The 21,537-nt window shown below is 36.7% G+C and overlaps 2 protein-coding genes across 2 annotated transcripts in view; one reads left to right on the forward strand and one right to left on the reverse strand.

Moving 5' to 3' along the window:
- Nucleotides 1-21,537, reverse strand: part of LOC135215395 (ADP-ribosylation factor-like protein 4C) — a 145,859-nt gene that overhangs the window by 27,060 nt on the left and 97,262 nt on the right. The gene's annotated exons all lie outside the window — the stretch shown is intronic.
- The window catches only part of LOC135215394 (neural-cadherin-like), a 1,007,823-nt gene continuing 1,000,627 nt past the window's right edge, over nucleotides 14,342-21,537 (forward strand). Inside the window, exons 1-2 of the mRNA XM_064249987.1 lie at nucleotides 14,342-14,676; nucleotides 17,247-17,314. The gene's annotated coding sequence lies outside the window, so the exon portion shown is untranslated. The remainder of the gene's footprint in view (nucleotides 14,677-17,246; nucleotides 17,315-21,537) is intronic.

The raw sequence follows: 21,537 nt of genomic DNA on the forward strand, positions 1-21,537 counted from the left end.
TAAGAATGTTGTCTTAGAGACCATCAACCTTAACTGGGTTAAAAAAAAAAGATCAGAAATATTCCGAACTGAGAGAGAGAGAGAGATTATCGTAAACATATAGAAATATGTTGAACTGAGAGAGAGAGAGAGAGAGAGAGAGAGAGAGAGAGAGAGAGAGAACAAGGAATTTATATTGCCCTTCCCTCATTTCCCTCTTCCTTCCACCACCTTTCCCAGAATTTGGTTAGCGGCTGCATCTTTACATAGGATCCAAGATAGGAAGGACTGAATCGGGTTAGGGGGATAATAACACGTCAAGCAAATCAAACGACTATAGGGCCGGCAGACTTCGAGATTTTGAAAGTGAACCGCTGCCTGTGCACGGGTCTAATTTTGTTTCTTTTAATCGTTTATGTGCTGCCTATGGGTCTATTTTCTTCTTTTTTTCAATCATTTATGTGGAAATTTAACTCCTTCGTAATCTCTGAAAAGACTCTCGGTTATCTTCTGCTGTTTAGCTACCATACACATTACTTCACTTTGTTTCTCATACTAATCTTTTTGCCTTCCATGATCTTGTAATGTTTATTTTAAATGTCTCTCACATTTGGTCATCTTATTTATTTCCCTGTTCTTTATATTATTCTGAATAATTGTTATTCTTTTAATCGTTTATGTGCTGCGTATGGGTCTATTTCCTACTTCCTTTTTTTAATCGTTTATGTGGAAATTTAACTTCTTCGTAATCTCTGAAAAGACACTGCTGTTTACTACCATACACATTACTTCACTCAGTTTCGTATACTAATCTTTTTGCCTTTCAAGATCTTGCAATGTTTATTTTAAGTGTCTCCTCACATTCGGTCATCTTATTTATTTCCCTGTCCTCTATATTATTCTGGATGATAACAGCAACAACAACAATAATAAAGATTCTTGAATCATAGAGACGATTCCATCACTTTCCCACTGAAGATATATACGTTCTTGGGACTTGAGTGAGACGATCGTACGATCCAGCGAATCATACTTATTTACGAGTATAGTGAAGAAGCGCCCAGTTACCAACGCTTCGAGGAAATCCTAAAAGGAGACGTAGCTCTATTTCGAGATATCCTCGAAGCGTGGAAAGCAACCGCATCGTTCTTTGGCAGACAAGTGTCGTTTTCTGTAGTGACGAAGAGTGATCATTCGTATATACCGTCTCTTTCGGGGAAGAGTTGTTCATGGATACTATTCACGAAAACTCGTGGTATATGAGATGGTAACTGTATTTACACACACACATACACACAAACACTTGGATTTTAAATTTCACTTTTACCTTTTACGCTTTATTTTCTCTCAGTACGTGCGTTTTAATTGTATTTACATCATATGCGCTTCAAGATGTCTACAGACATATCTGCAGTATTTTTTGGTTTTATAATGCCCTTGAGTTACAGGCTTTACATTGGATTTCGGATTTGATGATATTAGTGACTATAGTGTTCCCCTAAAATGTTATATGTTATAATATATATATATATATATATATATATATATATATATAGATTATAATAATATTATATATATATATAACTATAAATATATATATTACTACTATCATATATATTATATATTACATAAAGAGGGATTTGCTATGATATATTTTAAATATCATTGTAATGTGATATGCTATAACGTTTCTTAGAATGTAGAGAGTCAGCAATTTAACTTCCCTAGAGACAATGTTCGGGGTGACGAGTTTTGGGAATGCTGATGTGTCTTTTTGCTGTATGCGCAGATCTGTATATGTCCTGTCGCTATGAGCGCTTGATACAGAGGTGACTTTGAAACTAGGTGCATGCAGTTCATGGGTGTGGACAGTGGGTGTGAGTTCGTGAGTACGTGCGAGCCTTTTTCCTACATAATGAGATGTAGTATTACCCTGATGGATAGATCATCAGAGAGGCAGCAGAGCCAAGATGGCTTCTGCCAAAGTGTTTATAGAGAAGTGATAGTGCATATTGTGTTGAATGGGTAAGCGTTATTATATTTATTTTGACCAAAGTGTGGCTGGATTGTATTTTAATATTTATTTCAGAGATGTTCTATTTATATGATCTTTTGATTATACTCTTATGCTTATCTGGGTGTTCTCCTGTCTTCTAACAGGCGATTCTGGAGAAGGGGAATTGATCTGGAGAATGGGTGATTGATCTGGACAAGGGGGATTGATCTGGAGAAATGGGAACTGACTTAATTACTATGGTGTACTGACTATGTTGATTGTGCCTGATGTTATGGCTAAATTAATGTTAGTTATTTGATTAATTACCGAGGGTTATCTGAGTTATTTGGGCTTCTGATTTTAACATTCATTTAATCTTTTTGTTAAGAATCTAAGTTATTCAGCTAATACTTTGCTTTCATATAAATGCATATTTTTGTAAGTTCCGTGCCTGATTTGGTGACCTTAGATAATGGAGGGGGGAGGTGTATCGAGAGAGAGAGAGAGAGAGAGAGAGAGAGAGAGAGAGAGAGAGAATGTGTTACCAATTGCCTTTGGACGCTCTGGTCCATTGCTACTTTTTAAAATATGAGAACGAGATTTTATAATCTCGTCATTTTATATATATATATATATATATATATATATATATATATATATTTATATATATATGTATATATATATATATATATATATATATATATATATATATTATATATATATATATCCCCCCCCCCCCCTCGATGCATCTGTTTATAAGCTTCGGTGTTTACTAATGAGAAACAAACACTCCCCAACCATTTACAATAAAAACCACGCAAGAATTAACATAAGATATCAATGACAAAAGGTTCACTTTGGAAGACATAATTTGATACAGCCTCCTCCTATTTCCTCTTGTTACGAAAGGAGGATTAGGGATTAGATTAATCCCGCATAAAGTCCTTCAGCGTATCGGCTATACGAACATCAGCTAATCAGAATCTCTCTCTCTCTCTCTCTCTCTCTCTCTCTCTCTCTCTCTCTCTCTCTCCACTGAGTGTAGAAGAGTTTAAAAGAAAGCTAGACAAAATCATTAGGACACTGTGAATGCACAGTAAAACCTGCTCCTACAGATAAGTGAGCACACAATGTCTCCTCGGATGGACTAACAAGTCTTTGAAACATCCCAATCCTTGTAACAATGGTCCCATGGATGATGAAGTACGTAAGAGATCCTCACATGAAAATGAAAGGTGGTACCAACACTTTCAACTCTTATTCCAAAGTCATCTTCAGGATAATAAACAGGTTTAAGCAAGCAACTTGCACAAGAAAGCAATATGAGGTCACAGATAAGAAAAAACAAGACAGCGAGTTACTTATAAGTATGTAAATCAACGTTCAAAACAAAAACATACTTAGTGGAAATATGCAGTTACTACAAATCACAAAACAAAACGAGAGGGTCTCATAAATTTGTGTGTGTGTTAGTATGAGTAAATATATGTACCATGCAATGTATGTATGTCTGTAGGCTGCATAATATTGAGTATATACATTCACTGAACGATGTTTTCTTTATAAAAAGTAAGTAAAATAAGGCACTTGTTTAATTATATGTACACCTATGTGCTCATAAACGGTATATGTGTATTTGTCTATATTTGTATTTGTACACATTAAAAGCCTTGTGTCTTATTTGTTTAAATGTATGTCAACATTGTCTCACTTCCACATTCATGCAGTTTGCATCGGAGAAAAATGAATATGGAAATGGATATGAAAACTTTGGTCATATATAATTGACTACGACTTTGGGGAAACGTACTATTCTGTACACGAACAATGGTTATAATTATAAATTTTGCACATAACCCTGGGACTTTTTTTTAAAATGCGGGTTATCACGCAACTTTTAAAGCGAGAGACCTGGAAAGAGAGAGAGACATGATGGATCACTATATTTTCGGGAAGACCGGATATGCAATGTTAGCCAGACTGAACATATGTATATTCAGGAAAATATTGAGCATCCGGGATATGACCTGTTGGGACTAAACGTCAAGTTGACATCCGATGCAGAACCTCCCGTTTTTATTTTATCATTTTTACTGCTTAGTTTATTTATTTATTTACTTATTTATTTGTTAATTTACTTATTTATCTAATATTGGCCCAAAGTTAGACGCATACTTTTTTCTATACGAGGACACGTTAAATAGCAACTACTGACATGTGCCTGGATTATTTTCGCTTACCCGGGGAGTATGCCTACAAACTACTTTGTTTTGTTGTTGTTGTTGTTGTTGGGGGCGGGAGGAAATCCCTTTGTAAAATCCTAAAAAGATCTGAAAAAGGTGTTTTGCATTGAGTTAAAGATACAAGAATTTTAGTGCGGGATATTTATGGTTTATCTATTAGAATAAAAATGTAAAAAATAAATAACGTGCATGTTAAACTGTACCGAAATATTATTTCTAATGAAATATAACATATTCATTTTTATTTTCGTTGGTGAAACAACGCTTTATTTGATCATAGATTTTAGCACACACTCAGGATCACACCTTGTTCTATTTTTTTTCTTTTCATATTTATATATATACACACACACACACACACACATATATATATATAAATGGCGTTGCAAGGATTGGCCTCAATTTTCCATAATGTTCTTTCCACTGAAGAATATCCATAAAAAAATTTAAACTGGAAAAAACCAGTTGCGTTTAATTTAAAATCTCTCTCTGTACTGGTATTTTTTTTGTGTCAAACCTTGCCAGTCAGTGAAAGTGTATGCATTCTTATGCAAAGAAGATGCCCTCGTGAACGCTTTTTGCATCTGTAAAATCAATATTAAACCCAGAACGAAGTAACCTGCCCTCTTTATTCAGTGATCATTAGACAATAAAAGTACCATTTACTCTCCGTCAATCATATCAGCATTCTAGAAGCAGCCTATAACCACGTGACGTCATCCACCTTTAATCTCCAAGGACTCATTATCTCTCTCTCTCTCTCTGAATCGCCCAACAACATTGCGAACCAATCCTCTGCTACCTAAATATGATAATGAATGAAAAAAAAACTTGATTGCCAAGAGATACAGCGATATCCTATACAGCAAACTAAGGATGTGGCCGCTTGCTCTGTGAAGGATATAGCGTCCCTGACCGAACACCCTCGCTCTATTGTGTTCTAGAATCTGAGAGGTGGTTTTGGTTGGCTTTCGCTGACTTTATTTGGAATTGCTCGCAGGTGGATCGAGTTCCCCTTTCGTTCTGTGACGGGTTTTGGATATTGCAAGTGAATGGAAACGCATTCGATAAGGGTGACGTCGCAGGTGACACCTTTAGAGGGAGAATTCGCGATTTAGTCTATATATCAAGTCAAAAAAGTTCACATTATCGTGTCAAAATTACCGGATATTGTCAACCAGATCAACCAAAAGTTTACTCAGCTATTTTCGTTTCAGAGAGAACTTTAGCTTTACTTAAGTTCGTGATTTTATTTACACAGCAGAGGATAAAACACTTCACATTATCTAAAATACATGTGAAATTAGGAAAAAGTAGCAAATGCTTAGAGTAAAAGAAAATAAAGGCTAAATCCAGAGAAATGAAGCTTTCATCCAGAACTAGATAGCAGGAAAAATATAAGATGAGATGTCGGGTGAGTACCAGGTATCTTAAAATAAAAACAATAATAAAAACTTGTCTGAAAGGAAGCGAACAACATCGTGTCCTTAACCTTTGTTCAATGTACCATAAAATTCAGAAGGTCAGAGGTACTACTGTGTCCCCTTTGTACGATTCGATCTTAGGACATGAAAAAAGTGAAGTCCTTGAACTTCATCCTTTGGAACTCGCTCAATCAAAGTCATCCCTTTTTCAAGGGTCGTCTGATGATAACTTTCAGCGATTCTGCGTAATTCCTTTGGAAGTTAAAAATGCGCTGGGACCCTTCTTCAGGAGGAAAACTTAAATTAGGTTTCATTATAGGTTAATTAAGACTTTTCAAGGATGTTTCTTGTAGAAGTTGCAATGGATTATGATTGCAGATAGTTGCAGGATGATTATTACGTTCTAAAGTGAAATTGAATTAGCTTTTTAGTTGTAGATATCTGTAATTTTGGTAATAAATCCGTAAACTTTATAGTAAAGGAAAAAAAATTCGAATAATCTTTTTGTCTACAGTGGTTGCAAGATGCTTTGAATTCGTTCTAAAGTGAAGTAGCTTTCTAATAGCAGATTTTGGTAATTTTGGTAATAAGTCCGTAGACTTTATTGTAAAAAAGGTTTCTGAATCAATTCTTTTTGGTATACAGTAAAATCTATAGCTTTATTTACAACAAAGTCTTCGAAAAGTGATCGTGAAATATCTTCCACGTTTTCATTCCCCTTCATATTTCCAATTAAGCAACGAAGATATAAACTATACTTTGATTTTAAACTTATTTTGACTCATCTCTTCTCCTCTTCAGACACTTGGATATCGGCATCTCAGAACTGCTAATTATCCCCAGCCCAGCCGAACACAGTCAGGCCACCCCTTGTGTCCAGAGCCAAAGAAAGGAGAGTAACTGAAGCAATAAATAAATATAGCCTTTACCAGGAACGACGCCTGTGTGGTCTTTCACTTTTTCGTTTGGCTGCGATAACTGAGACTTTATCCTTTTCAAGTGGTCTGTTCAGGAAGGGGGGTTTTCTTAACGCTTATCTGACTTCATTTTTTGGGGGGGTAATCCATCTGCCTCTACTTAAAAAAGATTTTTTCAGCGTATTTTCTGCATGTAAGGCTCTGACACACACACACACAGAGCTAATGAAGATGACGAAGCACAGGCAATTACCGAACGACCTGTGCCTGACCTACGTATACATCGCGCCCATACGCATTTGCGGCGAATGCTGCACAAAACAGCCACCATAGTACGCCGCACAGCATCCAACAGCAGCAGAGTTCGGGGGAGGTCCTCCGCGTGGGTGTCGAGACAGGGGGCTGTAGGGGTGGGGTGGGGCAGGGCGTGGGGGGCGGGGGGGGGGGGGGTTGTTGGGAGTGCTCGGCCGATGGGCGTCGCGGAGACAGGAAGTGGCGGCCATTCCGGGCGGATGTCACGCCCGTGCAGTGTCTGCCTCCTCTGCGTCCACTGGCATCCCGCACCGCCATCAGCAGAGAGTGTGGGAGAGGAGGATGCTGCCTGCGTCCTTCGACTCACCGTGGGAGCTCTGTTGGTGCGAAGAGACGCCCCTTGCGGTAGCACGCCGTGTCATTCTTTGTTTGGGTTTTCTCTTTCCTTTCTCTTCTTCTCAGCTGGTTTTCTCTACCTTCCTCTTCGTCTTATGTGTAGTTGCGTCACAAACTTCTCTTAATTGTAAACGTTATTATGTTCTCACTTCTTTATTCTTTCTCTTTCCCTTCTCTACTTCTTAGCTGGTTTTTTCTACCTCCCTCGGTTTCCCTTCTCTTCGTTTTCTTTGTAATTGCGTCACAAACTTCTCCTAATTCTAAATCATTATTATGTTCTCACTTCTTTGTTCATTCGTCCTACATATTTTATTTTATTAATCTACCAATCGTCCCCACCATCTTCACGACCCTATTCATCTCTCTTTACTTCACTATGACCATCTATTTATCGTTAACCCTCACTTTTTTCTGACACTTATCTTCATTGTCTTTCCTTTCCTTTTTTTTTTTTCTACCCCCTTCATCTATCATCCACTCGCCCTTTACTAATAATACCATAATGATACCATCTCGCGGCAAAATTTTTCCCTCCTTGCCCGAGAAGGGGCAGATTCCTGAGGTGAAGACGGCTTTTCTTTTACAAACATTCTTTCGCAATCGCTCTGCCTCGATGTGCTTTTTTCTGCTTTGGGAAGTTACGTCATTGCCGTCGTGAGTTGTCCTTCGTGGGCATTCTCTGTACAAATTTTGTCGCGCGCTTTAATCCGTCGTTTATTCTTTTTTCCGTAATCAATACGAAAGTAATGTTACACATGAACAACTCTTTGTTTACACACACACACACACACACACACACACACACATATATATATATATATTATATATATATATATATATATATATATATATATATATATATATATCTATATATATAGATATATATTGTGTGTGTGTGTATATATATATATATATATATATATATATATATATATATATATATATATATATTGTGTGTGTGTGTGTGTGTGTGTGTGTGTGTACGTAAATAAATATATAAAGCATAATATATATGGAATTTGCTGGTCATCTTTTACCAGATGCACATGTAATGCTAATAGCCACAATGCCTTCTTTAACTTCTCGAATTCTTGCCACCTTTCTAACCGGACTCCCACTTACCGAAGTTGACTAACACCCATTTTTACAGTTGCATACATAGGCCAGGATGGACGTTTTATGGAATGAACTCGGAGATATTTTATCCGTCAAGACACGGAAATAAACACGCAATATTATTCCTCCGTTTCAGAGCTGTCTCGGTGACACAATGCTGTTGATGAACTCCCTACTACTATATCACCGACATAATGCTGTAGATGAACTCCCTATTACTATGTCACCGACATAATGCTGTAGATGAACTCCCTAGTACTATATCACCGACATAATGCTGTAGATGAACTCCTTGTTACTATATCACCGACAAAATGCTGTAGATGAACTCCCTAGTACTTTATCACCGACAAATGCTGTAGATGAACTCCCTAGTACTATATCAGCGACAAAATGCTGTAGATGAACTCCCTAGTACTATATCACCGACAAAATGCTGTAGATGAACTCCCTAGTACTGTATCACCGACAAAATTCTGTAGATGAATTCCCTAGTACTATATCACCAACTCACAGCATTAGCCTGAGCAACATGCGTTGCTGATGCAGGTCCGTAAGTGACGGTAATGTTGATACTGTGACAATAATGATTGAATAAGTAAACTTCATTTAAATAACAGACAGATAGACGGACTTGGAAGGGATAAACAAACAGCCGTCACGACAAAAAGAAAGAAAGAAAAAAAAAAACTCTCCGTTTTGTAATGAAATATCCCTTGAGCAGAACATAGTAAATGATGATAATAAATTGAATTACGGGAGATAAGACAAACAGGTGCTGCTGTTCAGACCATGAAAAAGGAGGAAGGCGGTGCTCGGAAAAAATCAGATGCTTTGTCTTTATTTATGTTGCAGTCTTATGTAATAAAAATATAGTATTTTACGTCAATGTCTCTCCAGTGACATAGTGATTTTTTTTATTTTGTGCGAGGGGTACTATATAAATGCAAAGACACGTAGGTAAACATACATGTTGGATCATAAAGCCCTGTATCTATTGCCAACTATATAGGAGACAGGCATAGGCCTAACTGCCTTAACCCTGTAATGCAGGAGTTCTCCCTCTCCAGAATAAACTATCTAAAGGAGATGAAATACAAGTATATTCAATTTTCTCATATGCAACTATTTCGTGTGATGCGAAAGGCACTAAATTTGTTTATTCGAATGAAACAATGGCCGGAATTCTCGCCAACGAAAACCAAGCAACGTAATATCACCTAGCATATACCCAAGCTAGCCAGAATAATCGAAGGCCACTGTGCAATGACACGTAAAAATAGTAGTACTACATAACACGATTGTTATTTCGTCAGCTGCTCAGTCAACAGGCAACTGATTTCATGAGGCTTCGTCAGAAATTCCAGTACTTCTTCATCCTCGCTCATGGTCGAACACACCGATGGCATTGAAGCTGCGTTTGCCGCATTGTTTGGGCTCAAGTGCAACACGAGGAGTGCACACTTTGACTTCCGGCTTGTCTGAGATAAGTTTTAAGCGATGTATCGTTCTGGGAACGGTCGCTTCGCGGAAATATGTGGGCTTTCGTCGAAAACATTGTTTTATTTATATTAGAGCTTTTTTCAAAAATGCACTGTATTTATGAAGTACCAATGCAGTAAAAGTAATTAATGATTTGGAGTCTGTATCCGTTGGAGACTTTTAAAACATCTAAATCTAACATTTACTCAATGGTGAGCGTAATAGCTACGAACTCACTCACACACACTCACACACACACACACACACACACACACACACACATATATATATATATATATATATATATATATATATATATATATATATATGGTGTGTGTGTGTGTGTGTTGTGTGTGTATAGATATAAATATGTGTGTGTATACCTCTGAGTAAACTTTATTCAGGTATTTAGACTTATATCGAAATATCTAGTCATAATTAATCATGAACATTGATGAGGATAACTTTCAAAAGTGGCACGTCGAATAATTTGAACTTTTAAAACAAGGAGACAAACGAATAAGCCTGATAAACCAGTCGACACTTGCAATTTTTCTCCCTGCAGGTGCTTGCTCTGATGGAATTTTCCTTTTTCCAGCAGTTTTTTTTTTCGAGTAAGGAAATAAGAAGTGAGGCTTACGGTCATTATTAAATTGTCTAATCACTAACATTGGTGATTTTAGTGCACCCATATTGGCATTATTATGCCAAGCACTGGGGCAACTAAGGCCATGAAATTGACAGTAAAAGGTTTGAAAGATGTTCCAAGAGGAAAACCTCAAAGCAGTTGCACTATGAAACAATTGATACGAGATGGTGGACAGTAGGATGTAAGAAAGAGAATATGAACGGAGGAACAGTAAAAGGAATGAAAGTAGTTGCAGCTAGGGGTCGAAGGAACGCTGCAAAGAACCTTAAGTAATGCCTACATTGTACCGAACGTTTCATCTGTCAACTCCATACAACTTGCAGGTTTTGAACAACAGACTAGTGTTGTTCCTAGAAGGTAATCAGCTACACAATAAAAGTCAATATGGATTTAGAAAAGGAAGAGGAACCCAGATTGCAATAGCAACTATATATGAGAGCATTGCACTGTCACAAAGAAGATACCTATGCAACCTTGTATGTAGAGATATAACCAAGGCATTTGACAAAGTATGGATACAAGGACTTCAATACAAAATATTACATCTCAACCTTCCAGGCATTTTTGAGAAAATACTATGCAACTTCATCAAAGATCGAACAGCAGCAGTCAAGTCACAAAACTACATAGGGAATCCATTCCCTTTACTAAGTGGAGTCCTACAATGATCTGTACTCAGTCCAACATTATTCATATTATATACATCAGATGTGACTCCACCACCAGAGTACTGTACTGATGTCTGCTTTGCAGATGATATAACTCAAATAGTCATACACCCAGAAAAACGTACAAGGAGAAGGGACCCAAATTTGAAAAGACAAGTAGCACAAAAACCAATGAGCCAAATCAATTTTAAAAGAAGTGGAAGATAAAGACAAATAAATCTAAATCTAAATTCCAACTAGTATCGGTATCTGCATACAAACCTGCACAAATATTGTTAGACCAACAACCAAAGAATTTTACTAAAAGTACAAGAATACTAGGAATGCAATTCGGAATATCAAGACATGTGAGAGAAAGGCTAAGGATAGCAAGAACACAAAATACAAAGCTGAAAAGGTTTAGGAATATGAACACATCTATCAAAATCCATTTCTACAAAAGTCTAATCAGACCAATAATGGAATATCCACCAATACCCACGTGCTTTGCATTGACTTCCAATATAAGTGCATTACAAAAATTCCAAAATAAGATTTTTTTAAGGTCTGCAGTGAGAAACATCAAGAAGATGACGATCTGAATATAGAAAAAATACATAAAAAATACAAAGTAGAACCAATTAATCAGAGATTATACAGACTGGCAACCAATATATATATATATATATATATATATATATATATATTTATATATATATATATATATATATATATATATATATATATATATATATATATATATATGGATATATATATATATATATGGAGTAAACTAGTTCAATACAATAGTGAATTAGTAGAAGAATCAGAAGCAGAAGAGAGAAACCTTGGCCCAAACAACACAGACCACAGATGGTGGAGAAGAGTATCTTCATATATTCATCGCGATGAACCTCGACCATTATACTATTAAGAAATGTCTTGTGAAAAAGTAATTTGTAGAATTTAATATGTAGATATAATGCAAAATCATTATGATAATTAAAATTAAGTTTAGAGTTAGAAAATTCGAACTTTATTAAATATGATTATATTATGTAATAAAATTCAAAATATGTAATCTGTACAATGCACCATGTCAATATAATGTATAATCATTATTGTATTATGTTAATATTAGCTAGAAAATTGTACCCTTACCCAAATATAATTGTGGATAAACCACACTTTACCTTACTCTTACTAATACTCAACTTTCCAAACTATTCCCTACCAAGGTTAGCTAGCTAACTACCCTCACTCTTCTTTCACCCATCTTACCTATCAGCTAAAAAAAAAAAATTGGTCGCATTTATCTCTCTCGCCAAATCTCACCAGCTCCCTCCCAGGCATGACGCCATTCATGCCAGTTTGAAAAGCCAGACCGTTAAAACATTCTTTTGGACTCATGATTTCAACATCAGGCATTAAACTTGATCTACCATGATCTAATCAATAGCACTCACACACACACACAGACGGTAGCCTTGTCTGCTCCCCCCCGTTATACATCAAGCAGACGTCTCCGTCCATTATTTTTTGTTTTACCTAGATTTCCAAAAAGGAATGTCGGAGGTATGCAGGATGGAAGTGAAGGTATGCTGTTGCGCAGACGCGCTTGTGATGGGAGAGTTTGTAGTACCAGATGGATCGTGGAGAGTCCATTTAGGTGTGGACATGAAATCTGAAACTTTTTTTAGGCGAGAGAGGGACGGAACTCTAGTCCTGTATACATGAAACGCTGTTCAGAGAACTCATTGAACCATGGTCGGCAATTGCCCGAGCCAAAAGCGCGCGGTTACTACTGGTGTCCGGGCACTGAGTGAGGAAGTCCCTTGCCGGTGATGATTATAGGACTCGACACGACCCGAGCCTGATCAACGTCTGCAACGCAATGCATGATCCTGATTGGCGAAGACAGATGAATCGACCAATAAGGGTGCATCATGACTTTAGGCGGGAAGACGAGGCAAACCTTCACGTAACATGAGTCTAGACGGCTGTGATAGCGGTGACTTTTGGCGGATGATTCATTCAGGGAAGAAGGAATTCAAAGTGAAAGGTACCTAGCCAGACCTAAGGTTATTAATAGATTGTCACTTCAATACCATTGGTGCTCTTAGTGAGAGGGGTGATTTATTTATTTAAAGAAAGATTATAATCAATTTATGTAATAGAAAATGTAAATTCTCACAGAGCAAGTGAAGAATATACTTCCAAAATTGTAATTTTCCATTTTCTGTCTCGTGCTTGATATGATGCAACATTGACAAGTTGTGAGTCGCTGATATTTTATCACTTCTGAGTAACATAAAACAAAAGACAAATCAGGTCTATTGAAGCAGACGGCAATATTTTTTAAGACGAGACATTCAAGTAATCCCATGACAGGGAGAAAACAGAAGAGTTTCACGTATTAAGAAAGCCTATGCATGACTGATTGCATTATGTGAGGATCGGATACGTAAGATTTAGGCCAAAGACCAAGCGCTGAAGCCTATGAGGTCATTCAGCGCTGGAATGAAAACTGGCAGCAAAAAGGGTTGAAAACCTCAAAGCAGCAGAGCCTATAACCCAGTTTCCCGAATTTAGTATAATTTTATACTTTTAGCATAATGCTGCCTCAGATTAAGTGTTTAAGTTTTTATAGCATTATTTATTTTCTAAGGATAATTCTAGCATAAGCTGACTCGCAAACTCAGTTGTCATAATTTCAAACTTTGTTGCTCAATCAACATGAAAAAAGGGTTGTTTAAATGCTAAAGCATTATTAACCATGCCACTATCTAATGCAGACTGTGAGAGTATATCTTAGATGGTTAACTTAAAATAAATGAATAAATACAATAAAAAAACACTGAGAAAAGAAATAGGCTCAATGAAATAGTACAGTGGCATCAATAAATAGCCACTTAACAATTTGAAAATATTTCTTTTGTAGTCTGCGAAAAGTTGATAGCTGAAACCAGAATTTAATGGGTAATATTGTTTATCATAAATTATGTTTCAAGTTCCTTAACAGAGAAATGGGTTGCAAAATAGTCAATAACTTTTTCAATACATTAAAATATGAGTTTTCTTTTAAAGTGTTTAAAAAGCATATATATTGTTGTTAAAACTATCACTCTGTTTAGTAGGTTCAGCTAATAATGAGTTGACAAGTTGGAGTAATGTTAGCATAATTTGACATTACATTTAGCATTTTTCGAATAGATTTAGCACTGTTTCGTCATGATGATATGGGAACACTGTGACTGCCGTAAAAACCAGATTCCAATCATTTGTTAAATAACATATATTGTCGTTTTATTATTAACTTCGCTTATTACGTTTAGGCAATAATGAAATGGCAACTTGGTTTGATGCTATTTACCATAATTTGATATTTATTTAGTTAGCGCATTTCGGGGAGATGATTTGGTAACACTGCGGCGACCTTGTCGTCTGGTGTGACAGTTTCATCTTACGTATTGTGTTCCGCGCGCGCCAACTGCCAGATGAATTACCCCAGAAGCAATGAAAACCAGCGCCCTTCCTCTCAGAGACCAGTTATATTCATATTTAATATATTCCAAGTAAGTTGGTACACATTTATTCCGAATTCATACTTGTAGACGCATGTATTAAGTAGCCTCTTTTCCTGTGGTTTGAAGGTGGCCTAAGCGGATGGTGTTCGCTTCCGGTCCGAATGTCAATTCCACTTGATAGATTCGACAAAAGCGCGCGAAAATATGACAGATAAACCGCATTCGCATTTGATTTCTCCCCGGGGCAGTATTAAACACGGTGAAATACAGTTAAAACCCCCCAGGGGCCATGTTGCCCCTTACACATAGGTAGTACCTTGTAGGTAGGCCTATTGCCATGGACAATTTCTTCACGGATTTACACTTAACGAAATGTAAACGCTCTGATAGTTTGTCTTCTGTGTTTCCACTTATGCATTCTTAAATATTTTATGTACTATTTCCCGCGTAAATTCTACGTAGCCTATTATGGTATTGTGGCTGAGGGACGAGGGTTGGAGTGGCCTCCCCATTTTGTCACCTTTCAGCCGCAATTTTTAGACCTAGGTAGTCTGCGGCTACAAACGACGAAATTCCGGCTAGGGGGGTGCGGGAGGATGTTTGTCGTGGAACTGGAGTAGCGAAGGATTTGCCTAAACAATCTCGTCTCACGCCCTCCCCTGCCTAAGGCTAACCCAATGCAAGATAGCTAAACATACCCTCACGAAAGTGGTTCCCGTAGGGGGATACCTGGTGCCGTCAGTGTACCTCACTTCGGCCCTTAGCAGCAACATAGGCCTACCAACCACCTGATCTAGAATTCCGGGAGGTCACACACACACATCTACTGCTCTGAATACTTGATTTCACTAAACCTGTAATTCATCAGAAAATCAGGTGCCGAGTTTTTCATCATTCAATAAAATTGTTTTAACTTATAAACAAAGCAGTGAGAAGACTGAAACTTGAGTACATTAGCTACACACACACACACACACACATATATATATATATATATATATATATATATAATTTATATATTATACATATATAATTATATATTATTTTATCTTATATATATAATATATATAAAATATAATATATATATTATAATATTTATATTATATATATAAAATATATTATGTTATACATACTATATATCTATATGTATATAGTATATACATAGGTATATATATATATATATATATACTATATATATATATATATTATGTATATATATATATATCTATATATATATATATGTGTGTGTGTGTGTATACGTGTAAATATATATATATAAGAAATAATATATATACATATTATATATATATAATAATATATATATATCTATATATATATATATATATATGTGTGTGTGTGTGTGTGTATATATATGTATATATATGTGTATGTGTATATATTTATATATATATATATATATATATATATATATATATATATATATATATTACATTTTTCTTTGGCCCACTGATAACAATTTCTTTAAGAATTGAAATTCATTTTTACTTAAAACATAATATTTTTCTAAAGTTCAGGGAGGTTTTGAAGCCTATTTGGGAGACGAGAATATATAGGAATACGGGAGAATCCCGGCAAATCCAGGAGGGTTGGCATGCCTACTGCAACCACTTTCATTCCTTTTACTCTACTTCCATTGATATTATCTTTCTTCCATATTATTTTACACCCTCTTATAACATTCACAGTGCAACTACTTAGAGGTTTTCCTCCTGTTACACCTTTCAGGCCTACCTACTCTCAATTAACTTTCCAGTGCTGAATGACCACTTAGGCCCCAGTGCTTGGCCTTTGGTAAATATTTATAACTGTGATTAGGTCAAGACTTGGGCATATTTGTTTGCTCAAGTGTAGCGTAGGCCAAATCCACTGTGCCTAGACAAACCTTAGGCTAACTCTTGCAGAGCAGGTTTGGGTGATCTGCATGCCCTCTTAGGGCATTGTTTACTTACTGGTAGTTATGAAGGCCTGTGGCTTAAATTGTTAAGTTTAAATAATGTTTAGGCATATGCTATGGAGTATTTTATGTTCAGGATATGTAGGCTATGGCTATGCTGTGTATATAGCCTAGGTGTAGCTGATGCGTCTGAGAGCTAAATTTTAGGTTAGGTGTTTTCTGAATAATGGAAACTTAGTCCTATTTCTTAATATATGGTGTGAAGGGTAAGTTACCAGTTTTGCTTGTTACAGAATAACTCCGGCGTCAATAACCTCGTCGTTGCGACGCCAGTAAGAATTAATAAATCAATCAGTCAATACAGAATAACTCATGAAGGCTTCAGTTTTTTTTGGATAAATTTATGAGTTACACCAGAAAGAAATAGGCCTTTGGCCTTTTTTTTTTGTTTTAGTGTGTTGTGTGTGTGGGCGGGGGGGGGGGGGGGGGGTTACAAACCATAATTTTTTTATATGGAATACCCTTGGCAGAGATTGGTTCAGTTGCTGAAGATTGGTGATCGGTGCCAGGTGAAATGAGCCATTGGTGTTGGGGAACAACACATTCACTAAGTTTTAAGGGAAATTTTGAATCCACATGTTTACCTACTTCCTCACACAGTCATAAAAAATTAGACTATATAATAGTATATATCTTTTTTCAGATTCCATGTGAGGAGCCTTGTGTGGAGCCGAGTCACATAAGAGCCTCGTGGAGCCGAGTTACAGAGATGTGAGTGTTTTGGGATGACTATTGACTAAGTGTTTTTCAGGTTTCTAGGAGGTATTTATCATGCTCTTTCAGTTGCCAGATCACTTTCTGGTTCCCTTTGATTTGTTCATCCAAGTCCTGAAGCAGAACCCTTCTTAATAACTTATTTTTAAAATTTTTCTTAAGCATCTCTTTCCTAACATATCCTTAATAATTTAAGAGAACATTTCTTAACTTATTTTTTCTTAAGCATCTCTCTCATAATATATATCCTCAATAATTTAAGGAGACAAGACTTTCCAGTGTGTTTTTTGTATTTTGTATAAGAGATGAATTTATGTCTTATTTATCAGTTTGTAGGGTTTTTTGCTTTATTTTTTTTGTCAAATTTTCACTGTTTAATTGTATAAGCCATCCTGTTTTATGTAAGCTTGCTTTGTCAGTTAATACAGTATAGTCATTTTGGCATGTTCCTTATGAGTCTGCACATTTTAAAATATAATGAACATGATTATTGTGGTAATTATGGAAATATTCACTTGTGCTAGGGTGGTTTTGCTTTTATATAATTTGTTCGTTAGCAAGATTTTGCCATTGTTGACTATAAGTTCATCATGTGGAGGGTGTTTATGCACAAATATTTTTACCACATATGCCCCAATTTACACATATCCATGCTGCATATAATCTGTTAAAGACAGTTTTTTTACTAATTGACACTGGTGAAAGCACATGTGTTCATGGTGGTATTATTATTATTATTTTTTTATTTATTTATTTTTTTGCTCTGTCACAATCCTCCAATTCGACTGGGTGGTATTTAAAGTGTGGCGTTCCGGGTTGCATCCTGCCTCCTTAGGAGTCCATCACTTTTCTTACTATGTGCGCCGTTTCTAGGATCACACTCCTCTGCATGAGTCCTGGAGCTACTTCAGCCTCTTTTTTTCTAGATTCCTTTTCAGGGATCTTGGGATTGTGCCTAGTGCTCCTATGATTATGGGTATAATTTCCACTGGCATATCCCATATCCTTCTTATTTCTATTTTCAGATCTTTATACTTATCCATTTTTTCCCTCTTTTTCTCTTCAACTCTGGTGTCCCATGGTATTGCGACATCAATGAGTGATACTATCTTCTTGACTTTGTCAATCAACGTCACGTTTGGTCTATTTGCACGTATCACCCTATCTGTTCTGATACCTTAGTTCCAGAGGATCTTTGCCTGATCGTTTTCTATCACTCCCTCAGGTTGGTGCTCGTACCACTTATTACTGCAAGGTAGCTGATGTTTCTTGCACAGGCTCCAGTGGAGGGCTCTTGCCACTGAATCATGCCTCTTTTTGTACTGGTTCTGTGCAAGTGCCGGGCATTCGCTTGCTATGTGGTTTATGGTTTCATTTTTCGTATTGCACTTCCTACATGTGGGAGAGATGTTATTTCCGTCTATCGTTCTTTGAACATATCTTGTTCTTAGGGCCTGATCTTGTGCCGCTGTTATCATTCATTCAGTTTCCTTCTTGAGCTCTCCCCTCTATAGCCATTACCATGTGTCATCGCTGGCTAGTTCTTTAGTCTGTCTCATGTATTGTCAGTGCATTGGTTTGTTGTGCCAGTCCTCTGTTCTGTATGTTATTCTCCTGTCTCTGTATATTTCTGGGTCTTCGTCTACTTTTATTAGTCCTTCTTCCCATGCACTCTTTAGCCACTCGTCTTCACTGATTTTCACATATTGCCCCAGTGCTCTGTTCTCGATGTTGACGCAGTCCTGTATACTTAGTAGTCCTCTCCCTCCTTCCTTTCGTGTTATGTATAGTCTGTCCGTATTTGCTCTTGGGTGTAGGGCTTTGTGTATTGTCATATGTTTCCTGTTTTCTGATCTATGCTGCGGAGTTCTGCCTTCGTCCACTCCACTATTCCTGCGCTGTATCTGATTACTGGCACTGCCCATGTGTTTATGGCTTTTATCAATATTTCCGGCATTGAGTTTTGACTTGAGTATCGCCTTGAGTCTTTGCATATATTCTTTTATTATTATATTTATTATTATTATTATTATTATTATTATTATTATTATTATTATTATTATATTTCCTCCCATAGAGAAGTTATTATTCATGATGATCACCTGTCATTATTGCAAGTCGTTCATAATCCCCATTATTGAAGTTCTGGGATATTGCATAATCATTGTCATTATGATGATAATAGTAGTCATTGTTGTTATATTCACCTCAGTCATGAGAATCAGTCCCAGAGGAATAATTCCTAGCTGAAGCTCCCAGAGGAATAATTCCTAGCTGAAGCTAGGCCATGGCAGCTACAGAAGCATTACTAGATTTAGTGACGTGACTTTTCCTAAGTAGGTCTAAGGGCCAGCAATAAATATATTACTGTTGTTAGTTACTGTCCATCACTTGCCCTTTCATATTAACTAAACAGAGGATTACACACAACTTGTAGGTTATGGAACCTATTTATCATATATTTACTGGTAAATAGCTGCCTAATTTACAATATATAAAGATATTCCATTGCTGTATCTCAGATGATCCTTACGTACAGTGTGATGCACCCAGCACTTATCATCACTCAACAGTACTGTCTCTATTGGCCCCAAAGGATTGCAGATTTAGGCCTTTCAGTAAATACTTCTCTGCATGGAGTTGTCTCTGCTTGACATTTCAATGTACGTAATTGTTCTATGTATATACTCAAGCCCCCTTCCAATACACAACAGGTCTTATTGGCTCCTGACATCCTGAGTCTTTTACATAATCCTATCATCATGATTTTACTCAATAGTCCTCTCCGTTGACAGTAATAACCTATATGGTGATTTTTGTGTGCAAATTCTTTTGCTTTGGACTTTGTGCACGTTGTATTGAACTTTTGTACTTACCTGTGGTGAAAATTATCCAGTTTCCAGGATTCTTGTAAGTAGTAACATGAACACCAGTGATGACTCCCTCTGATTCCACATAACTAGTTATGTTTGCAAAGCCCTTCTGTAGCTATTGTATGCTGCTCTTTTTGAGTATTGCATCCTGCTCCTCCTGCTTTCTGCTTCAGTAGGTCTTAATTTTATTGTGATGCCTATTCATTCACTGTTGTACTACATTGATGTCTTTTCTTGTGAGCATCTGCAGGAGAATGTGATGCAGCATTACGCTGTTTATGTAAGTTCCCTATTCACCTGATGATTTCCAGAGACAAGCTGTTGATGTTATGGGGTCTGTAATGCTTGTTTTAGGCACTAGTACCATTCATGGATACATAGTCACTTCTTCCAGTCAGCTTCTTGAGGCTCTAGATTTCTAGATACCATTTGTTCTCTTTGGGAATAAGCACTCTTGTATGCGTACTTCTGTTTACTTATGTTTTCTGATACTTTTTTTTATTTTTCCAGGATACAGGCATTTAAGCCTCATGTGTTGTAGGTACTAAATGGAGAATTTTGGTATAATTTGCAAAGTGTTCTAAGTAATAATTGAGATTTCTGGCCATTTATAGTTGGTGGTAAAGATGTGAGGGGTACATTGTATCACAGAAATCTTGTTCTTGCTTTTTATCTTCAGTGACTGGGTGGGTTTCTTTTTGCCAACGGAAATGATTTATTATACGTATATTGAGTTGTTATTTTCCACTGTCTTTGGTACTGTTAATTTTCTGGGTTACTTGGCTGTGTTGAGGACGTGCATACACATTGATTTCCCTTCATATTGCCTGATTTGAGTCATGTTATCTGCAAAGATGACATAGTACTGTCTTCTTGGACCCAGGTGCATGTCGGCCCAGTAGAGTTGAAAGAAGTTTGGTGTTAAAATCCCGCCCTGTGGTACGTGGCATTCGGTTACAATGGCTATACTCAATACGTGTCATCCTCTCTTTGGAATTACCCATAGATGCTTCCATCAGTGATGTAATTGCAGAAAACTATTCCATAATAGTCTAGCAGCCAGACTATTATTTCAGAAAATGGACTAGGTTTCATAGAACTTAGTATTCTTCTTGCCATATCTTATTACCCTTTCACTGATTATGCCCACCCTTTCCAGGGACTTCAGCTTTATATATAAATGGATGTATGTATGTATGTGTGTATGTGCCACACACTTTGACACACATTGAGCAATTTCAACCAAACTTGTTAGACATATAGCTTAGCATCTGGGAAAGAATATTGTGTGAGTAAGGCATCACTGGCACCAAATGGGGTGTGTGGGTAGTGGGGTGGGAAAGGGGG

This window comes from Macrobrachium nipponense, chromosome 5 (genome assembly GCF_015104395.2).
Source record: "Macrobrachium nipponense isolate FS-2020 chromosome 5, ASM1510439v2, whole genome shotgun sequence".
Lineage (NCBI taxonomy): Eukaryota > Metazoa > Arthropoda > Malacostraca > Decapoda > Palaemonidae > Macrobrachium > Macrobrachium nipponense.